Source organism: Oncorhynchus gorbuscha, linkage group LG16 (genome assembly GCF_021184085.1).
Source record: "Oncorhynchus gorbuscha isolate QuinsamMale2020 ecotype Even-year linkage group LG16, OgorEven_v1.0, whole genome shotgun sequence".
Lineage (NCBI taxonomy): Eukaryota > Metazoa > Chordata > Actinopteri > Salmoniformes > Salmonidae > Oncorhynchus > Oncorhynchus gorbuscha.
This window is the reverse complement of record NC_060188.1, coordinates 12,655,757-12,665,534: the sequence shown is the minus strand read 5'-3', so window position 1 is coordinate 12,665,534 and position 9,778 is coordinate 12,655,757. Positions and strand designations below refer to the sequence as shown.

Sequence of the window (9,778 nt, the reverse complement as noted above, 5' to 3'; positions counted from 1 at the left end):
GTGAGAATACAAAACATTAAGAACACCTGACACAGCCTTTACCTGGATTCACCTGGTCAGTCTATGATCATTTAGTGATGTCACTTGTTAAAGTCACTTCAATCAGTGTAGATGAAGGGGCCTCAGGTTAAATAAGGATTTTTAGGTCTTGAGACATGGATTGTGTATGTGTGCCTTTCAGAGGGTGAATGGATAAGACAAAAGATTGAAGTGCCTTTGAAAAGGGTATGGTAGTAAGTGCCAGGCACACCAATTTGTGTCAAGAACGGCAACGCTGCTGGGTTTTTCATGCTCAACAGTTTCCCGTGTGTATCAGGAATGGTCCACCACCCAAAAGACATCTAGTCAACTTGACAAAACTGTAGGAAACATTGGAGTCAACATGGGCCAGCATCCCTGTGGAACACTTTGGCAACATTGTAGAGTTGGGAATTGAGGCTGTTCTTAGGGCGGGGGGGGGGGGGTTCCTAATGTTTGGTACAGTAGACTCAGTGTACGCGTTTTAGCTCTATCTTTGAGAAACTCACCTCCTCCAAGCTGCTGAGCCCCCCCTGGATAACGACCACCTGTGATTCATTAGAAAGACAGGTCATGATGGTACATAAATTAAATCACAAATGATGATTGGCAGCACTAAAAATGTAAATATGGCAATCAATCAATATTACCCCCAGCTCCTCCAGTTTTGGCGGGCTTGGCTCCGTAGCCTCCCTGTATCCCAAGAGCACCAGCCCCTGGAAGACCACAAGACACCACAGGGAGATGTGAGACGTCAGTGATCAGTGATGCACCATAGTGGAGCATGTTTCTCTATGGTGGGAAAAAAATCTAAACGTTGTATCATATGAGTCTATATTAAATCATTAATAAGGAGGATGAGCATTGCAAGACAGAATCTAAGTCAGATTTCTCACTGACGATTGCACCACTTTCCGTTTTTAATTAATTCTAAAAATGACAGACAACTTAAGCAGAAACTATATTTAGTTGAGCAAATTAGTTTAGACCATGCTCAAGATGGGTCAATTGAGTGCAGTCCTGAGATAATACAGAATCTGTTAGGGGCTGATTGTTGGTGGAAGTTCCACAGGGAGATGTGAGACGTCAGTGATCAGTGAGCACCATAGCGCTTGCTTAATGCACAGCAGTGTAAGGAGAGAGGAGAGAAAGAGAGAGAGAGAGAGAGAGAGAGAGAGAGAGAGAGAGAGAGAGAGAGAGAGAGAGAGAGAGAGAGAGAGAGAGAGAGAGAGAGAGATGTGGGGGTGGGGGAGACAGACAGACATACCGAGACTAATAATTGCACTTACCCCTGGGTAGCATTTTCCCCATACCGCCACTTTGAGGTTTCACTCCTAATAGAGATGAAAAACAGAATTGCAAATCACTCTATGAAGTATACTATGCTGCTATGCTGTGGTTTGGAGAGAGATGAAGGCCTTCATCGTTTCCTGTTGGCCAGTGCCAGTATTACACCATCCATAACGTAAGCATTTGAAACCCTACAGCTGATTAAATATGAAGTGATGTCATCGGATGATGAGTAGTGAACATCTCACTCCCATCCCATGCAAACTCAGCTCCAACTGGGCAGCTTGAGGGAAGAGAAACAGACATTCCCATTGATGGAGTGGAGAGACAGACAAAAAGGAAGGACTGTGTGCAGGTTGTAAAGGATTCTTTCACAACAGGTTGTCAAATTTGGACCGCTGCTGCCACCTCACCTTCCCATGCTTTGATTCAAAGCAATCAGACGAGATGAAACTACAGAGGCTTAGCGGGGTCACCAGACTTGGAGCAGGTCTGTTTCACAGAGATCCAGGCAGCAAGGACCACGTAGGCCCATTTTTTTCCCTGATCTGACACGGACATTGGAAATTTGACACATAAATGTCAGTTGGGCGGTTTTGCAGAGATATCTGAGCATAATACCCAAGTTGATTCCTGATACTTTAGCAACATGTCTACAGCTATCTGTCACTCAGCTGTACAGGTGTAGGATCGTAATTGGATCCCCATGTTGCAGGAGAAATGTCCTGCAATGCATAAAATGTGAAACTTGTAGTGTATTTGAGGTTTGTAATTTTCACTTTGAAAATTCAGACTTGATTTTCCCAGGAAAATATCAATCCATTATAATACACATAATAATTCACATTTTCTGTCGTTGCAGGATTATTTTTCTGCTGTAGCAAACTGGCTCAAATAAAGATCCTACATCTGTATGTTGACAGGCCTTCTAGACCTCTCAGATAAAGTCACCAGAAACATGAAATGCATGTTGTCAGGGTTTAAAACAAAGTAGTTGCTCTGAATTGTTCAAATGTTCCATACAATTTTTAATTGTTTTGATTTTATCCCCAACTATTCAATTAAAGCAATTATGCTGGCAATTATTTGCTGATTTTCTCTGTGAATTTTAGAGCTTCTTTGACTACATGTGTCAAAGGAATTTCACAACTAGGGAATTGATGTTATATTAAACATATCTTATAATTCAAATGTTATTTCAATTTAATTTGGACAATTCAAATTGGCAAGTTTTTTTAATGGAAGTTGCAAGTGGTGCGTAATAGGTAACTAAATGTGGACCACAAAGCAACACATCCAACAACAAAAATAGTTCATGTTTCATATATGAATATAATATGAATATTATCATGCATAATCATTTAAGTAATCAAACTACAATTGTTAAATATGATTTTTTCTTTAAAAAAAAAATCTAATTTGGGAAACAAGCAAATCCATAATTTACAGAACAATACAATATCTTCGGAAACTACAATAAACTAATAAATAATTGACATTTAAACATTTAAGTCCAATTTACACTGCTGTGCACACAGCAAGCACCCGTGAAGATTTAAGGTGGTAACAAGCAGTCCTGTACTGACACCTACTGTACAGTGTTTCACAACACAACGTAACGTGTCTGAATGCTATTATAATAATGTTCTACAAAGACAGTCTTGAAACTACTCCAACATGAATTAAAAATACAATTTCTGATGAACCAACTCTACAAATGAAGAAATGATGGTGCCATGTCTTAATCTCTCTTTCTATCCTTCCCAATCCTCACTTCTTCTCTCTCTTCTCTCCACCTGTGATCTACATCCTTTAGACAACGTTCTCACTTTCTCTCATATTCTGTCATATTCTCTCACATCCCTCTTCCACATCCCTCACATCCCTCTTCCACATTCCTCTCATCACTCTTCCATCAGCCATTCTATCCTCCACACAGATAGTCTTGGTTATGTCTTACCTCCTTGTAGTGTGTGCTGTGTCAGCCATAGGACCAGCGAGGTCTGAAGGAGAGCTTTTACCAGCATGGTGGAGGAGACCTGGTCCGGCAGAGAGAAAAACAGGCAGACAGACAGAAAGACAAGGAGAGAGAGAGAGAAACTGGCCGACTGAACAGGGGCACAGCACAAGTAGACATCTCCAGTGTTTGCCCACGCCTTAAATACAGTTCTGGTTTTGATACCCTCCCCCTGACCAGCCCTGCCCTCTACCCTGCAATTGGCCGATGCTGCACCGAAGCACCTGCCCCATTTCTCCCTCTCTCTCTGGACAGGCAGTCAGGTCCACCTCTGCCCATCCAAAGACAGTCCACATCAGGTTGCTGATCAGCTGGATTGCTGCCAGCCAGTATATTAACATGGCAATGTGATTTGTGTGTGATGAGCGGAATAAGACAATGCTTCAAAGAGGTGATAAGTGTGAGATCATGGTTTAGATCAGGGATCATCAACTAGATTCAGCCGTGGACCGATGTTTTCTTGAGCAGATGGTCGGGGGACTGGGACATAATTACAAATCATTTGTAAACTGCAAATTGACCGCAAGAAGCCCAAACAGATATATTTGACTAAAACATCATTTCAAACCTTGCTTACATTTGTGTACGATCACGGGTCTCTCTATTATTCATGGAAATCACTTGGAGCTGATTTTCTGCTGTTTTTATAGTATGTTATGTCTAACAATAAAAATTAAGTGCATAATGTTGCTCAGAAAACTTTTTTTGTGGGTGGGGGGCAAATAAAACCACCCGCGGGCTAAATTTGTATTGTGGCCCTTCAGTTGAGGAAGCCTGGTTTAGAAGGTAAGGAGGTGGCAGTAGGACAGAAGGGCTGTTTCAGTATGACAGTGTTTTTAAAGTATTGTTTATTTAACCTTTATTTACCTAGGCAAGTCTATGTGTGTTTTGCAGAGGGGAAGGATGGGAGTGTGTATACATTCAAGGTGGCCTTGGAAATCCACTTCTTTGGACTGGCTGTATGATATTATTACATAACCCTATTACATAATTACATCATATTTATAACATTTCTGAACAGGAACTTATTATATTTATCAAAACACATATACTTAAACAAGTACATAGACCATACACACAGAAACAGAAACAGCCAATAAGCTGAAATTCCTTCTCCAAGAGAACATGTATACATACACCAGGTCTTTGTCCCTGTTGTTCAGTTCTACTCTGTAACCCCTCCCGTCTTTAAATCACATCCTGACCATAAGGAAAGAACCCTCAATGGCCCTCTGCCTCTAACAACCCCTTCAGACCCCTCCTACCCCCTCCCCACCCCTCCTTAGACTTAGTGACCCCTTCAGACCCCTCCTACCCCCTCCCCACCCCTCCTTAGACCTAGTGACCCCTTCAGACCACTCCTACCCCCTCTCAGAGCCTCACGGTCACGTCAGCCCAGCATGAGCTCACAGCGGCAATTTACAGTGACAAAACAGTGCATGAATCACTTTTCTGGCTGGAAGCAGCAATAAAATCCTAAGAAAATGTAGAAGACTGATAACATTCAAGTTGGAATCCAATTAAAACCAATAAACAGACAACCCGCTTACTTGTGGTCCCCCCCCCAAAAAAAGACATCATGCATTGAGCTCATGTCTGAATTTATATGCAGTCAAGCAAATTTTTGAGTACAATGTTTTTTTGAGTGATATTGTTAGTATATTCCTGTCAAGCCAAAGGCAAAAGGAAGCTGTTTTAGGTCTACCTCAGGTTAGTGGAGGCCAGTGGAGGTTGGTGGGGGGAGCTATAGGAGGACAATCTGATTGTAATAGCTGGAATGGAATCAATGGATTGGAGTCAAACGTGGTTTCCATATGTTTGATGTGTTTGCTACCGTTCCATTTATTCCATTCCGGCCATTACAATGAGCCCGTCCTCCTATAGCTCCTCCCACCAGCCTTCACTGGTGGAGACATATTAGATGGACACAGACAGACAAAAAGCAAATTCTTGTCAGTGATGAGAGCCAATGAAGATGCTGCCCAGAGAAAACACACTCAGAGTATCTGATGTCATCTCCACATACTGCACTGTTTACAGAGAGAGGGCTGGAACAGGCACACACACATATTTCAAACTGTATTATTTGTCAGATGCAGTTATCCAAAGCAACTTACAGTAGTGAGTACCATCATCTTCATGCAGGTCCCCCGTGGGAACTGAACCCATAACTGTGGCGTTGCAAGCGCCATGCTCTACCAACTGAGCCACAGTGGAGTAAAGTACCTAAGTAAATATACTTTAAACTACTACTTATGTTGTTTATTGGGGTATCTGTACTTTACTATTTACATTTTTACTACTTTTACTTCAATACATTCCTAGTGAAAATGATGTACCTTTTTTCCCCCTGACAGTCAAAAGTACTAGTTACATGTTGAATGGTTAGCAGGACAGAAAAAGGGTCTAATTCACAAACTTATCAAGAGAAAATCCCAGGTCATCCCTACTGCCTCTGATCTGGTAGACTCACTAAACAGAGAACATCCCTGGTCATCCCTACTGCCTCTGATCTGGTAGACTCACTAAACAGAGAACATCCCTGGTCATCCCTACTGCCTCTGATCTGGTAGACTCACTAAACAGAGAACATCCCTGGTTATCCCTACTGCCTCTGATCTGGTAGACTCACTAAACAGAGAACATCCCTGGTCATCCCTACTGCCTCTGATCTGGTAGACTCACTAAACAGAGAACATCCCTGGTCATCCCTACTGCCTCTGATCTGGTAGACTCACTAAACAGAGAACATCCCTGGTCATCCCTACTGCCTCTGATCTGGTAGACTCACTAAACAGAGAACATCCCTGGTCATCCCTACTGCCTCTGATCTGGTAGACTCACTAAACAGAGAACATCCCTGGTCATCCCTACTGCTTCTGATCTGGAGGACTCACTAAACAGAAAACATCCCAGGTCATCCCTACTGCCTCTGATCTGGTAGACTCACTAAACAGAGAACATCCCTGGTCATCCCTACTGCCTCTGATCTGGTAGACTCACTAAACAGAGAACATCCCTGGTCATCCCTACTGCCTCTGATCTGGTAGACTCACTAAACAGAGAACATCCCTGGTCATCCCTACTGCCTCTGATCTGGTAGACTCACTAAACAGAGAACATCCCTGGTCATCCCTACTGCCTCTGATCTGGAGGACTCACTAAACAGAGAACATCCCAAGTCATCCCTACTGCCTCTGATCTGGTAGACTCACTAAACAGAGAACATCCCTGGTCATCCCTACTGCCTCTGATCTGGTAGACTCACTAAACAGAGAACATCCCTGGTCATCCCTACTGCCTCTGATCTGGTAGACTCACTAAACAGAGAACATCCCTGGTCATCCCTACTGCCTCTGATCTGGTAGACTCACTAAACAGAGAACATCCCTGGTCATCCCTACTGCCTCTGATCTGGCAGACTCACTAAACAGAGAACATCCCTGGTCATCCCTACTGCCTCTGATCTGGAGGACTCACTAAACAGAGAACATCCCTGGTCATCCCTACTGCCTCTGATCTGGCAGACTCACTGAACAGAGAACATCCCTGGTCATCCCTACTGCCTCTGATCTGGCAGACTCACTAAACAGAGAACATCCCTGGTCATCCCTACTGCCTCTGATCTGGCAGACTCACTAAACAGAGAACATCCCTGGTCATCCCTACTGCCTCTGATCTGGAGGACTCACTAAACAGAGAACATCCCTGGTCATCCCTACTGCCTCTGATCTGGCAGACTCACTAAACAGAGAACATCCCTGGTCATCCCTACTGCCTCTGATCTGGCAGACTCACTAAACAGAGAACATCCCTGGTCATCCCTACTGCCTCTGATCTGGCAGACTCACTAAACAGAGAACATCCCTGGTCATCCCTACTGCCTCTGATCTGGCAGACTCACTAAACAGAGAACATCCCTGGTCATCCCTACTGCCTCTGATCTGGCAGACTCACTAAACAGAGAACATCCCTGGTCATCCCTACTGACTCTGATCTGGCAGACTCACTAAACAGAGAACATCCCTGGTCATCCCTACTGCCTCTGATCTGGCAGACTCACTAAACAGAGAACATCCCTGGTCATCCCTACTGCCTCTGATCTGGAGGACTCACTAAACAGAGAACATCCCAGGTGATCTACGCCTCTGATCTGGCAGACTCACTAAACAGAGAACATCCCTGGTCATCCCTACTGCCTCTGATCTGGCAGACTCACTAAACAGAGAACATCCCTGGTCATCCCTACTGCCTCTGATCTGGAGGACTCACTAAACAGAGAACATCCCTGGTCATCCCTACTGCCTCTGATCTGGCAGACTCACTAAACAGAGAACATCCCTGGTCATCCCTACTGCCTCTGATCTGGCAGACTCACTAAACAGAGAACATCCCTGGTCATCTACGCCTCTGATCTGGCAGACTCACTGAACAGAGAACATCCCTGGTCATCCCTACTGCCTCTGATCTGGCAGACTCACTAAACAGAGAACATCCCTGGTCATCTACGCCTCTGATCTGGCAGACTCACTAAACAGAGAACATCCCTGGTCATCCCTCTGCCTCTGATATGGAGGACTCACTAAACAGATAACATCCCTGGTCATCTACTCCTCTGATCTGGCAGACTCACTAAACAGAGAACATCCCTGGTCATCTACGCCTCTGATCTGGCAGACTCACTAAACAGAGAACATCCCATGTCATCTACGCATCTGATCTGGCAGACTCACTAAATAGAGAAAATCCCTGGTCATCCCTACTGCCTCTGATCTGGCAGACTCACTAAACAGAGAACATCCCTGGTCATCCCTACCGCCTCTGATCTGGAGGACTCACTAAACAGAGAACATCCCTGGTCATCCCTACTGCCTCTGATCTGGATGACTCCCTAAACAGAGAACATCCCTGGTCATCCCTACTGCCTCTGATCTGGAGGACTCACTAAACAGAGAACATCCCTGGTCATCCCTATTGCCTCTGATCTGGAGGACTCACTAAATACATCCTTCATTTGTAAATGATGTCTGAGTGTTGGATCGTGCCCCTGGCTATCCGTCAATTAAACAAATCTTAGAAAATGGTGCAGTCTGGTTTGTTTTACATAAGGAATTTTAAAAGAGTTATACTTTTCCTTTTGAGACTTAAATATATTTGAGCAATCACATTTACTTTTGATACTTAAGTATATTTAAAACCAAATACTTTGAGACTTTTACTCAAGTAGTATTTTACTGGGTGACTCACTTTTACTTCAGTCACTTTCTATGAAACTATCTTTACTTTTACTCAAGTATGACAATTGGGTACTTTTTACACCACTGCTGTGCCACACGGGAATACATATATATGTAGAAAACATACTCGGGCAAACTAACACAAAACCTCTATGCACAACATTCCAGTCTACTGACAGGTGTAATATAAATGGATAGGGCTGTTGCTCTGGGAAGAGAGATGATGATGAAGAGTGGTAGAGAGCTTTCACAGTCAGGTGTTCCAAACAAGACCCATTAGGTTAATTAATGACCGTCTTGTTTTTACTAAACAGGTGTGACTGTAGACCTCCTAAAAAATTAAGGAAAGGGAAAAGAATGAGAACACGCAAACAGAATGTCTGAAATGTACACAAACAGCCCAGAAAAGGGCCCAGTAAATTGCAGGATAAATATGACATCATTGTAGAATAGTTTGTTTCTGCCAGGCACTGTAAGGCTCAGTGAAAAGCATGTTGGTATAAATGTTTAATGTGGAAACCTGTGCAACCAGGTTGAACTATACCTCAATGCCACCTCCTCTCTTAAAAGATGAAAAGGGATTTTTCCATAATTATTCTACAGTGAGACGTTGTAAAAATGTTCCTTCAAAATAACCTAAAACCTTTTATTACACTGTTTGTACTCTTAGTTTTCACCTCAGTTCGTAAACAAGAGGCATTGGTCCATCCATGGGATTGTGGTGCCTCATTTACTCATACATGATCTACTGTCTTCTACACTTCAACTGTGCTGTGTGAGGGCTGCTACCACTAACATGCACTGTCCACCTACACCTCCATGACTGCCGAATATATGAGGATATAAAACATTAAAATAGTCTATATGGCACCACGCTGATATCCAAAACCTTACACAATATACAATAAATTAACGAGTGGAAGTCAAAAAACTCTGGTTATTTTCATGATTGTATAGAACTGAAAGTATAGAACTCTGAATAGAAACCCTAACTTCTTAGACATAAATGATTCAAATTACTCCTCACCCACGTTTGACCTCTGCATGTATATTTTCTGGTCATTTCAATCATGGGGATCTTTTTGAAGACATTGTCCAAACCCACAGCTTCTGTGTGGTCAGTGCACTGCACAATTAATGTCAACACAATACAGTTTTTTATTATTGTTTTTAATTTGACCTTTATTTAACTAGGCAAGTCAGTTAAGAACACATT

General features: G+C 43.0%; 1 long non-coding RNA gene across 1 annotated transcript; it reads right to left on the bottom strand.

Moving 5' to 3' along the window:
• Positions 1-526: 526 nt before the first annotated feature.
• On the bottom strand, positions 527-3,422 carry LOC123999131. The gene is made up of 4 exons (XR_006832391.1): positions 3,269-3,422; positions 1,308-1,352; positions 669-734; positions 527-566 (listed from the first exon to the last, which is right to left on the bottom strand). It is a non-coding gene; the product is annotated as an uncharacterized LOC123999131 (long non-coding RNA).
• Positions 3,423-9,778: the final 6,356 nt, after the last annotated feature.